The sequence below is a fragment of the Meles meles genome, chromosome 18, assembly GCF_922984935.1.
Source record: "Meles meles chromosome 18, mMelMel3.1 paternal haplotype, whole genome shotgun sequence".
Lineage (NCBI taxonomy): Eukaryota > Metazoa > Chordata > Mammalia > Carnivora > Mustelidae > Meles > Meles meles.
In genome coordinates, this window is record NC_060083.1 from 13,024,660 (window position 1) to 13,038,297 (window position 13,638).

The following is a 13,638-nucleotide window of genomic DNA, read 5'->3' on the forward strand; positions in this document are numbered from 1 at the left end:
ATCTTCTCCCATTCTGTCAGTTGTCTTTTGGTTTTGTTAACTGTTTCCTTTGCTGTGGAAAAACTTTTGATCTTGATGAAATCCCAATAGTTCATTTTTGCCCTTGCTTCCCTTGCCTTTGGCGATGTTCCTAGGAAGAAGTTGCTGCAGCTGAGGTCGGAGAGGTTGCTGCCTGTGTTCTCCTCAAGGATTTTGATGGATCCCTTTCTCACATTGAGGTCCTTCATTCATTTTTCATCTATTTTCATGTGTGGTGTAAGGAAATGGTCCAGTTTCATTTTTCTGCACGTGGCTGTCCAATTTTTCCAGCACAATTTATTGAAGAGGATATCTTTCTTCCATTGGACATTCTTTCCTGCTTTGTCAAAGATTAGTTGACCATAGAGTTGAGGATCTATTTCCGGGCTCTCTATTCTGTTCCATTAATCTATGTGTCTGTTTCTGTGCCAGTACCATACTGTCTTGATGATGACAGTTTGTAACAGAGCTTGAAGTCTGGAATTGTGATGCCCCCAACGTTGGCTTTCTCTTTCAATATTCCTCAGGCTATTTGAGGTCTTTTCTGGTTCCATATAAATTTGAGGATTATTTGTTCCATTTCTTTGAAAAAAAAAAAAAAGAATGGGATTTTTATAGGGATTGCATTAAATGTGTAGATTGCTTTAGGTAGCATAGACATTTTCACAATATTTGTTCCTCCAATCCATGAGCATGGAACATTTTTCCATCTCCTTGTGTCTTCCTCAATTTCTTTCCAGAGTTCTTTATCGTTTTCTTAGTATAGATTCTTGCCTCTTTGGTCCGATTTATTCCTAGGTATCCTATGGTTTTGGGTGCAATTGTAAATGGGATTGACTCCTTAATTTCTCTTTCTTCTGTCTTCTTGTTGGTGTACAGAAATGTACCTAATTTCTGTGCATTGATTTTATATCCTGACACTTTACTGAATTCCTGTATAAGTTCTAGCAGATTTGGAGTGGAGTCTTTTGGGTTTTCCACATATCGTATCATATCATCTACAAAGAGTGATAGTTTGACTTCTTCTTTGCTCATTTGAATTCCTTTAATTTCTTTTTGTTGTCTGATGGCTGAGGCTAGGTCTTCTAGTACTATGTGGAATAGCAGTGGTGATAATAGACATCCTTGCTGTTGTCCTGACCTTAGAGGAAAAGCTTTCAGTTTTTCTCCATTGAGAATGATATTGGCAGTGGGTTTTTCATAGATGGCTTTGATGATATTGAGGTATGTGCCCTCTATCCCTACACGTTGAAAAGTTTTGATCAGGAAGGGATGCTGTACTTTGTCAAATGCTTTTTCAGCATCTATGGAGAGTATCATGTGGTTCTTGTTCTTTCTTTTATTAATGCATTGTATCACATTGGTTGATTTGCAGATGTTGAACCGACCTTGCAGCCCCAGAATAAATCCCACCTGGCCGTGGTGAACAATTCTTTTAATGTACTGTTGGATCCTATTGGCTAGTATTTTGGTGAGAATTTTTGCATCTGTGTTTATCAAGGATATTGGTCTGTAACTCTCTTTTTTGATGGAATCCTTGTCTGGTTTTGGGATCAAGGTGATGCTGGCCTCCTAAACTGAGTTTGGAAGTTTTCCTTCCTTTATTATTATTATTATTATTATTATTATTGGAAGAGTTTCAGGAGAATAGGAATTAATTCTTCTTTAAATGTTTGGTAGAATTCCCCTGGGAAGGTGTCTGGCCCTGGCCTCTTGTTTCTTTGGAGATTTTTTTGACTGTTTCAATCTCCTTACTGGTTATGGGTTTGTTCAAGTTTATTACTTCTTCCTGGTTCAGTTGTGGTAGTTTATATGTCTCTAGGAATGCATCCATTTCTTCCAGATTGTCAAATTTGCTGGCTTAGAGTTGCTCATAATACGTTCTTATTATTTTTTGTATATCTATGGTGTTAGTTGTGATCTCTCCTCTTTCATTCATGATTTCACTTAATTTGGGTCCTTTCTCTTTTCTTTTTCATAAGTCTGGCCAGGGTTTTATCAATCTTATTATTCTTTCAAAGAACCAGCTCCTAGTTTCTTTGACTTGTTCCATTGTTTTTCTGGTTTCTATTTCATTGATTTCTGCTCTGTCTTTGTGATTTTTCTTCTCCGGATGGGTTTAGGCTTCCTTTGCTGTTCTTTCTCCAGCTCCTTAAGGTGTAGGGTTAGGTTGTTCATTGGAGATCTTTCTTGTTTCTTGAGAAGGGCTTGTATTGCTATATATTTTCCTCTCAGGACTGCCTTTGCTGTGTCCCACAGATTTTGAATCATTGTGTTTTCATTATCATTTGTTTCCATAATTTTTTTCAATTCTTCTTTAATTTCCTGGTTGACTCAGTCATTCTTTAGAAGGATGCTCTTTAGTCTCCATGTATTCGGGTTCTTCCCAAATTTCCTCTTATGAATGAGTTCTAGCATCAGAGGATTGTGGTCTGAAAATATGCAGGGAGTGATCCCAATCTTTTGATGCCAGTTGAGACCTGATTTATGACCCAGTATGTGATCTATTCTGGAGAATGTTCCATGTGCACTAGAGAAGAATGTGTATTCTGTTGCTTTGGGATGGAATGTTCTAAGGATATCTGTGATGTCTATCTGGTCCAGTGTGTCATTAAGGCCTTTATTTCCTTGTTGATCTTTTTCTTGGATCATCTGCCCATTTCAATGATGGAGTGTTAAAGTCCCCTACTATTATTGTATTATTATTGATGTGTTTCTTTGATTTTGTTCTTAATTGGTTTATATAGTTGGCTGCTCCCATGATAGGGGCATAGATATTTGAAATTGTTAGATCTCCTTCCTGGACAGACACTTTGAGGATGATATAATCTCCTTCCTCATCTCTTACTATAGTCTTTGGCTTAAAATCTAATTGATATGATATAAGGATTGCCACCCCAGCTTTCTTTTTTGAACATTAGCATGGTAAATTGTTTTCCACCCCTCACTTTCAATCTGGAGGTGACTTTGGGTCTAAAATGATTTTCTCATAGACAACCTATTGATGGTTTTGGTGTTTTTTTTTTAATCCATTCTGATACCCTGCCCTGTGTCTTTTGATTGGGCATTTAGCCCATTATATTCCGGGTAACTATTGAGAGATATGAATTTAGTGCCATTGTATTGCCTCTGCAGTGAATATTACTATATATTGTCTCTGTTCCTTTCTGGTCTACTATTTTTAGGCCCTCTCATTGCTTAGAGGACCCCTTTCAATATTTTCTGTAGAGCTGGTTTGGTGTTTACAAATTCTTTGTTTGTCCTGGAAAGTTGTTATCTCTCCTTTTATTTTCAATGATAGCCTAGCTGGATATAGGATTCTTGGCTGCATGTTTTTGTCGTTTAGTACTCTGAATATATCATGCCAGCTCTTTCTGGCCTGCCACGTCTTTGTGGATAAGTATGCTGCCAATCTAATATTTTTACCATTGTATGTTACAGACTTCGTGTCCTGTGATGCTTTAAGGATTTTCTCTTTGTCGCTAAGACTTGTAAATTTTACTATTAGATGACAGGGTGTGGACCTATTCTTACTGATTTTGAGGGGGTTCTCTGCACCTCCTGGATTTTGATGCTTTTTCCCTTTGCCATATTAGGGAAATTCTCTGCAATAATTCTCTGCAATATACCTTCTGCTCCCCTCTCTCTTTCTTCTTCTGGAATCCCAATTATTCTGACGTTGTTTCATCTTATGGTATCTCTTATCTCTCAGTTTCTCCCCTTGTGGTCCAGTAGTTGTTTCTCTCTCTTTTGCTCAGCTTCTCTGTCATTTGGTCTTCTATATCACTCATTCTCTCTTCGGCCTCATTTATCCTAACAGTGAGAGCCTCCATTTATTTATCGTACGTCATTAACAGCTTTTTTAAATTTCAACTTGGTTAGATTTTAGTTCTTTTTTATTTCTCCAGAAAGGGCTTTTATTTCTCCAGACCGGGCTTCTCTAATATCTTCCATGCCTTTTTCAAGCCTGGCTAGCACCTTGAGAATCATCATTCTGAACTCTAGATCTGACATATTACCAATGTCCGTATTGATTAGGTCCCTAGACTTCGGTACTGCCTCTTGTTCTTTTTTTTTTGTGGTGAGTTTTTCTGCCTTGTCATTGTATCCAGATAAGAATATATGAAGGCGTGAATAAAATACTCAAAGGGTGGCCAAGACCCCAGGAAAATGTGCTTTAACCAAATCAGAAGGGACTCCAAATCATGGGGGGAAGAAAGTGGGTAAAAAGAAGTTCAGAAAAAAATTTTTTAAGTAAACAAATAAAGAAAAAATATATATATATATATGAGACTGTTGAATAGAATAGGGTCTCCCACTTAATTTTGGGAGTATTTTGGTCTCTTAGAAGAAACTAAAGAAAGTATCTCCCAAAATTTTAAAGAATGAAAAAAATATATAATGGTAAACACAATGAAGTGATGGAATATGATTATAAAGATGAAAATTTTTTAATTTCTATAAAAGGAATTGATAAGGATAAATTGGTTGGGAGAATAAAGAATAAGAAATTGGAGACAATTTGCTGAAGCTGGAGATTATAACAAAGCCCTGTGCTAGTTATAGGGTGTATTTTGATCTATTAGAAGAAGTTGTAACCCAAAATTTTATTTAGAAGAAAAAACCCTATGTGTAAACAAAAAATTAAGTTAGATGCAATGAAGGATAAAATATGACTTTAATAATGAAGCCTCCAAAAAAATGTTTTTTGTTTTTTGTTTTTTGTTTTTTGTTTTTTTTACGAAAGGTATTGTTAAGAGAAACTAGTTAAAAATGTTAAAAGAGGAAAGGGTAAAATTAAAAAAAATTTAGCGGAAAAAAAATAAAATTTAACAAATTTATTAACTGTGCAAGACTAAAGAATCATGGGGAGAAAGCCATGAATTCCATGCTTTGCTTTCTCCTCCTCTGAATTCCGCTGTTCTCTTGGTACGTGAACTTGGTCTTGGCTGGATTTCTTATTGACCTTCTGGGGGAGGGGCATATTATAGTGATTCTCAAGTGTCTTTGCCCAAGGCGGAAATGCATCGCCCTTACCAGGGGCCAGGCTACGTAATCCGCTGGGGTTCACTATCCCTGAATGCTTTCTGTAGAGTTCCAGAGCTCAGGAATGAAAATGGCGGCCTCCCAATCTCTGGCCCAGAGGAACAGAGTGCTTGGGGCCCCACTCCTCTGTGCGCCCTCGGAGAAAAGCGCTCAGTCACTCCCATCTCCCTGGCCTCCAAACTGTGACCAAGCTTCTCTGTCTCTGGCACACAACCCTGCCTGGAGTCTCTGAACCCCTCCGATCCCTGAGTTCTTCCAGGGGGGTCTCCCCGGATCTTATGGGGTCCCTGCTCACAGAGAAATGGCCTGTGCCACGGATCACGATAAGGTAATCCCAAGTTGAGAGCTCGCTCCCCGACTCCGTCTCTGTAGCTGGCTTCCCCACTCTAATACCTATGAGCTCTGCAACACTCAGACAGCCCCGATCCTTCTGTGAGCCTGAGCGACCTGAGGCCACGCTCTCCTCGCATGGGCTTCATCCCGGTTTAGCCTCTGGAGGGATGTCCCTCAGTGGAGCAGACTTTTAAAAGTTCTGATTTTGTGCTCCATTGCCCTGCTTCTTGCTGGGAGCGCCCCCCCCCCCGCCCCCGCCATGGTCTATCTTCCCATCACTTTGATTTCACTTCTCCGCTGGTCCTACCTTTCAGAAAGTGGTTGATTTTCTGTTTCTAGAATTGTTGCTCTTCTTCTATTCAGTCTCCTGTTGGACTTGTAGGTGTTCGGGATGGTTTGATAAGCTATCTTGCTGATCTCCTACTATCTGATGTTGTCTCAGTGGGCTACTTTTCTCCGCCATCCTGACTCCTCCCTGGTTTGCCTTTTTTTTTTTTTTTTCTTTTAAATCATGGCCATGTATTACTTTTAAAGAACCCCTTTGTGTTGGTGAAACAAAAACTTGGTTTTTTCCTTCCACACTAATTAGAGTCATTTTCACCCTAAATAGTATGTACTTTAATTTTAAGGAAATGGCATAAATAACTATATTGTTTCTTCTGATTACAAAACAACACTTACCCAGTAGGAAAAGATGAAATACAACAGAACTTTATAAAGTTTGCTGACTGAAGAGGCTGTGGGGGCTCATACAGTGTCATTAAAGGCTTTAGTCTCCGACAGAAAGGGGTTCACATTCCAGACATATCCCTTCCTTGCTGAAGGACTCAGGGCAAGGGACATAACTTGGCTGAGCCTCCATTTTTCCACGTGCAAAATGGGCATGACGACACTCTCCCTCAGAGTGATTTTATGAGAATTTTTGTGAGACAAGCCACGTAAAACTCTAGCACCTTGTCTGGCACAGGGGAGCTCTAGACGAAATTGTTGTTATCTGTATGCTTGAGAAGTTCCCGAAAGGGACGGAGGACTCTGCCTCATGACAGGGACCATGCACATGTGTTTGGAGTCCCTGTGCCAACTGCTTTCCAAAAGCCCTGCTTTTTTTTTTTTTTTTTTTTTTTTTTCATTTCTTTTAATACAGAGAGCGGTGAGGTCCTGGCATGTCTTTATAAAGAGAAATGCAAATTGTCCTCACTCAGGGGTGTGGAAAATACAGTAGAAGAATTGCAACTGATGGTGAATCAGCCTTTAATTAGTTGGGGGCTAGGGCCCAGTAAAGACCAGTCCTGTGCTCCCCACTCTCCATGGTAAATAAAACCCAGCCAGGACCAGGGAGCCCACCAAGGATCTTGAAAACACTTGGCCTGTTTTCCCATTTATTTCCAGCAGAGGGCAGTGAAAGATGTTCTCATCAATTACTCTGCCCACCTGCCTTGCTGATCAATCAGAAACTGCATTTAATCACTTTGCATCTATAAGAGGAAATTCATCCCCCATTCTGCCCCCCCCCCCGTGATTACACTTATGCCAGAAGCTTATAAAAAAAAAAAAAAAACATTTGGGATGGATCTGAGAACTGGAAATAAAAGCCATTTTGTCACAGGACACTGCCTTTGGCTGTGACCATTAAACAAGGTTTTATATGGCTCTGAGGGCAGTGGATTGTGTGGTTTTGCCAAGTGTGATTTCAGAGGGCTGGTGGACAGACTCTTGTGTCCTCTGTGGTCTCGTGGCAGAGAGTGTCAATCAATGCCCACCGTCACTGCACGTGGCTAATGGGAGAGGCCGGGGAGAGGAGAGCGAGACAGAGCGTGTGCTTTGCATTAGGTACTCCTGGGTCCCTGCACAGTCTAGCCACCGGGCCTGATGGAGCTGCCGTGTGTAAGTCGGTCCCCAGTGGTATTTGGGACATACTTCTACTGAAAGATTACTGCTTGTTTCACTGAAATTCAAATTTCATTGGGCATCCTGCATTTTTTATTTGCTAAATCTGGCAACCCCAGGCTTTGTCAAATTTCTCAACTTCTCTGAGCCTTAGTTTCCCAGATGTAAAGTGGAACAAATGTAAAATCAGCCTCGTAGGACAGTATTAAAGTGAAATTTGTACAACACCTGGAGTCCAGAGCTGGACCCAAAATGAGCTGTTCAGGAGATGGTACTTACTACGGTTAGTTCCCAAACCGTTTTTCTCCATTTCAGCTATATTGTCACAGGTGATAATAGAGGTAACATTAAGTTCTACGATCGGACCCTGTCCATTGTTAACTGGTACAGCAACTTCAGACTGAGCTCCTTAAGGACACTGTCATTTTCCAAGACCCCAACAGCTCCCCCACCGAAAAATCAAACTGTCCTCCAGACTGTACTCTAAAAGGTGACCTTTTATTATAAGGTAACTTGTTAATGAATCCAGGGCTCCTGGGTGGCTCAGGGGGTTAATCCTCTGCCATTGCTCTCTGCCTGCCTCTTTGCCTACTTGTGACCTCTCTCTCTCTGTGTCAAATAAACTGCAAAAATCTTAAATAAATAAATAAAAATAAATGATAAAATAAATTTAAAAATAAAATTAATAAAATAAAAAAGTAATTTACAAATAAAATATTAAAAATTAATAATCATCTTCATAATAAAACTACTAATAAAATAAATAAATTGATAATTGCCCAGGTTACATTTCAAAGCAGAATTTTCAGGACACCCGACTGGTTCAGTGTGTTAAGCATCTGCCTTCTCAGGTCATGAGGCCGGCATCCTGGAATGGAGTCCCGCATTGGGCTCGCTGCTTAAAGGGGAGTCTGCTCCTCCCTCTGCCTCGGTCCCTCCACCCTGCTTGTGCTCTCCATCTCTCTCTGACAAATAAGTAAAATCTTTAAAAAATTTTAAGGCAGAATTTTAGAAATGACTTCTAAAATGATGAGCTGCCCAGATGGCTCATTAGGTGGAGTGTGTGATGCTTGGTCTCAGGGTTGTGAGTTTGAGTCCCACCCTGGGTGTAGAGATGAATTCAGGTATGAGAGAGTACCTCCAAAAACAAAGGATTTCATAATTTTTCTCTATGGATAGATAAAAATCTATACCCACATATAAAAATATGTGAGCCGTGTTATGTTGGGACTCCCATTAATGAAAAATTGGAAAGCATGTTCAAATACAAAGGATCTTTGGTCAAAGCAAACTGTTGGACTATTACCGATGGGATTACAGTTCAGGATTTCAGAAACCCACCTCCCAGGCTTCCCACATGGGGTAGGGGGTCTTCTTGCTGCTCCATGGCCACAGACTATCCAAGAAAACAGCTGGCTCCTGGCCTGGGGGGAATCGTTTTCAGCAGAAAACCCCCAGGGAAAGAAATTCTCTTCCCAGGCCAAGTTTTCAGCCTCCTGAGCCCCCAGCAGCATGTCTGTGGCCTCGGGAGCAGTCATTGCTTAAAGTTTCTCTGTGTGCCCGTGGTGTGGGTTGGGCCCTGAGCAGATGAAAGCTCTGGTACTAGGCCAGCCCTGGACACAGGGGACAGTAGATGCTACCCACTCGTGCAAGCAGGAACAGGGTCCCACCAAAGTGCTATGCAGATGAGGAAGAGACTGACTAGGACACAGCGGGGGTGAGCTGCCCACTAGGGTCCTGACGTGCAGCCAGGAGGAAGGGCAAGATCTAGATGGCCTTACTGTATCCCTGGGTCGCTGCTCCTCCCCTCTTTCCTACCTGCCCTGTGTCTCTGTGTGTGCATGTGCATGTGAGTGTATGTGTGTGTGCGTGTGTGTGTGTGTTGTCAGTCCCCTCTGTTCCTCTCCCCTCCCACCTCCTCCTGCAGTGCTGTCCCTTCTCTGCTTCTCTGTCTGCTTGCTGCCCCATCTTTCCCAACCACCTGCCACTGCGTCCAGGACAGTCAGCGTCGTCTCTCAGCCCCCAGGCCACCTTTCTTGCATGCTCAGGCCAGCATCCTTAAAGCTCAAGCTGTACTTCCTGGGAGAGTGGCAAAAGGCGGCCCTGTGGGGGACGGGGGTCCACCTGGCCTATGGGCCACACTGAAAATGTAGCTGTTGGGGTCAGGGCCAGGGTACAGGGAACGGGCCCCGCTCAGGCCCCAGTCCCAGTGTGGGGACTGCTCAGCACCTTCTCCCCCTTACCACCCTTCTCCAGCAAGCTCTCAGACCTATACGGATGAGGGAAGGTCAGGGCCTGAGTTCTAACTAGGCCTGCAAGCCTCTAGGACCCAGTTCTCAGCATGGACTCAGGGTGGCAGCAGCCTATCAGCTGGGTGACCCGGGACAGGCGGTGAATCCTCTGTGTGTCTCAGTGTCCCCAACTACGGAACAGGGAAGACTCCCTCCTTCTTAATGTGCCTCTGAGTGGGATAGGGATGGACAGACATCAAGAACTTGGCAGTTCTTGCAGTTGCCACAGGCAGTGGTGAGAATTCGGTTCTGAGTGGCAGCAGCAGCAAGAGAGAAAAGCGCAGAGACCACCAGGATCGAAGCTGTAGCTGACCGGGGGGCTTACCACTGGTTGCCGTGTGGACCCACATGCGCCAGGGGACCGACCCTGGGGTCTCTGTGAGAGGGTGTTACCAGAAACAATTGCCCTTTGGGTTTCAGTTTGTGCTTGTGGGGATTGTCCAAGGAGACTCCACAGTGGGTGCTGGTGCTGTCAGAAAGTAAGGAAAGTTCTGTGAATGGAAAACAGTCCATGGGATCTTAGGGAGAGTAGAGGAGAGACTGAGCTGTAGCTGTAACCGCAGACGTGGGTGTGTAAAGTGTATATGAAGAGCATGGCAAGGGCAGGCCATGGGCACTGGAACAGGAATGGTGGACAAAAGGCAAGATGGAAAGCCCACTTGGACATTCACTCTGTTGCTTGATTAATCAAAATGGGGAAAGAACCCTAAAGGTCTTCAGAGCGTCTCCTAGAGGCCAGAGTCGCACAACACTGTGAGTCCACTGTCCGGGATGGTACCCAGAACCAAAGGGCCTGACACCCAGAGAAGAAGAAAATGCGGGCACTTGCCGAGGGAAGAGAGGATGCATGTAGCCCTGCAATGCCCGCCTGACGGGTCCACAAGGGGCACGGCTGTGGGACCAGCTCCTGTCCCTGACGGCTTGGGGCCCAGCCAGTTGACATGGCTGGCACCCACTGCATTCCCATTCCTCTTCCTCAGTTCAGCCTTCAAGCCTAAGAGATCTGTGAACCTCCTGAGGGTTGGGAACAAGGGAGTCGACCCCTACAAGGCACCTCTGCAGGCCTGATTCATGCACTGGGCGGCGGCCCAACAGAAGCTGTGCGCGTGCACAGGGGTTCCTGCACGTGCGCTCATTCCTCAGGTTCCAGGTTCCAAAGCTGTGTCCTGGCAACAGGCCCTGCATTGTGCTCTAGGCCTTCTGCCGCGACTTGGCAGCTGAAGGAGAGTGCTGCGAGCCTAGTTTGGTATCCTCAGCATCTGGCCTTACCTGACTGCTCTATGGGCACCTCCTTGAGCAGGCCGTGCCCCTCTCCACAGCCCCGGTCTCTGCGGGGTCTGCACCTGCCAGGAGGGCTGGTCCACCCCAATCCCGCTCACTGTGGCCGCAGACTACTCTTGGCGCCCAGGGCTCGCCCGGCGGTCCACGCCCCGGCGTCCACTTGCAGGCGGTCCTCCAAGTACCCCGCGAGTTGGCAACTATGCTCAGTGCTTGCAGCTTGCATAAAGTACTCCATGATCCTGGAGATCCTGCGCTTTCTTCTGGGGCTCCCCGCCTCCTTCTGCAGGTGGGGCTGCCGGCTGATGGCGAGGCTGTCAGCTGCTGGATCACAGGTGTCCTGCCGCCGCTGCTGCAAGTCCATCGTGGACACGGTCACCCCCTGTGTGGTGCAGAAGCAGGTCGTCACCGGGCTGTTGCCCTCAGCACCCAGGAATGTCCACAATGTCTCCACAGGGGAGAGCGTGTGTAGAGACCCCAAAGACAGCGGCAAAGGGATGGTCCACCGAGAGACTCACAGAAGGGACCCTGAAGTAACTGGGACCCCACAGGGGGCATTTAGGCCCCTAGGGGTCCACGGAGGCCTCTCTTCCTTTGTGCCCAGGCCTGGGCCTCTGCTGAGAGCCCTCCCCCGGGAAGAGAGCTCAGAAGACCCATGCAAAAAGAAGTCCCCCAGCTCCCATAGGAGCTCCTGCCCCACTCGAAATGCCATCACGAGTTCCTACAGTTCCACCAGGGGCTTCCACCTGGGGCAGAGGAGGAGGGGTCTGGCCACAAGTCAGGCCTCGCAGCCCCCGAGGTCCCCCAGAAAAGTCAGCCAAGAGGGCCCCGTGTGTCCTGCCGGAGTGCCTGCACTTTGCCAGAAGAAGAACCAGCTGGAAAAGGATGCCGATACCACCACCAGGCAGAAGGCAACGCAGATGAACAGCTCATCCCCAGCTGACTGTTCCAGAGCCCGAAAACGCAAGGTTTGTCTGCTGCCACACAGGCGAGGGGAGCCTCTGAGGCTGCCGTCACCCCCTGAGCTGGGGTTTCAAGTGACTGCTGAGGACCTGGACCGGGAAAAGAGAGCTGCTCTCCAGCGCATCCAAGATGCTCTTCGAGGGGACACAGAGGCCACCTGCAGCTCTGGCCCAACTTGGACATCCAGTGCCTTGTCCCTGTCTGCTGCAGTGGCTGCTCCCCTGCCAGCCTCTGACACCCAGGTCACCCCCGTGGACAGCTCCCCACCTTCGCAGCCTGTCCTCTTGCGGTCTCACCCTGGCTGCAGTGGGAGCAACTGTGCATCTACCCAGGCCCCCTTGATGCCATCCAGGGACAGCATGGCCTCAGTCACAGTCCCCATAGGGCTGCCTGCACTGCCCGGGGGTAGTGGCAACCCGGGATCCACTGCCCAGACCGCATTCGGGGCTGTGGGTGGGCAGTGGCCCGGAGCCAGCACCCTTCACAGCTCTCCCCAGCATGGACGGCCGTCAGCTCAGGTTCCAGACCCAGTCCAGGCCCTGAGCACAGCTCTAGCCCAGCTATCCTTGGGCAGCGGCACCCAGGTGGGTTATGTGGTTCCCTTACCTGCATCTGCCTCCCAGGGCACCCGTGCCTGTGCCCAGCCAGTTTCAACTACCACCCCTGCTGTACTCGCCCCTGGAGCGGCCGCTGCCCCTGGCTTGGCAGCTGCCCCCCAGGTGCCCCGCGTTGTGTCCCATGCTGGGCCCAACAACCAGCAGCCCCGCCCCACAGCTGGCAGCAGAATGGCGGTACCCATCAGGGTGGGGCTTTCGGCAGCACCCCCAGGTTTGGGGAGAGGTGCTGATATTGCGGATCTGTGCTCCAGCTTTGGGGCTCTCAGCATCACAGCAGGAATGAGCAGCACCCCAAGTGGCCCGCAGAGCTCCAGGGCAAGCCTGGGCCTGAACACCCTGTCAGGGACCGCGGGAGCCAGCACGATGAACCACCCTGTGTCGGGAGCCCCGAGTGCCCCTCCCTCCAGTCACATCCCCAGGCACCTGACCAAGCAGACATCCAGCTCAGATGGCCACAGCACTGCCAGCAAGGCCGCCTGTGGGAGCGGGGGCGTCCCGGTCTCTCTTCCTAGTGGACCCACCTCGCTGGTCAGCACGGCCCAGAGCAGCCTTGCCACCAAGACAGGCTCATCCCCTGCCCAGCGCTTGAGACGCAAACGAGCTGCACCATGCAACAAACCATCTTCCTCCACATCACAGCCCACTCCTTTGGGGCCCAAGAGGCGGAGGCTCGGCTGAGCCCGTAGCTTCCTGGAGAAGTAGACGGTGTTGCTTCCTTCCAGGTGACACCGGTAAAGAATAGGGTGGCACGGGAGACAAATCCAGCGGGTCCTGGAGCAAAACCAGGCTCCCAGCCAGCCAGCCAGCATTGGGGAAACTTCCCAATCCCTGACCCACCATTTTGAAAGAACATGAGGGCTTGAGGCCTCATGTGTGATCCCAGGAGCCACCGGCCTTGGGACAGTACACGGAGATCCGTGTCCCTTTGGCCTCAAGACCCGCACAGCTCCCGGGACTGTTGCTGCTGCCACAGGTTTCCCCTCCCTTCTCCCCATGTTCTTCCCAGAACTTTTAGGTAGTGTTCATTCATTCATTAAAGCCTTGTTCTAGTTTCTCTGCATAGCTCTCCTGAGTCTCTTCTGTGGGTCAAGTGTGCAAAAGTTGGGAGTCGAGTGGGTGCTGGCATGGGAAGCCAGACGCCATCGTTTCCAGGTTCCCGTGGCCCAGCAGAGCGGGTAGGGCTAGAAGGACGGACCCTTGAAGAG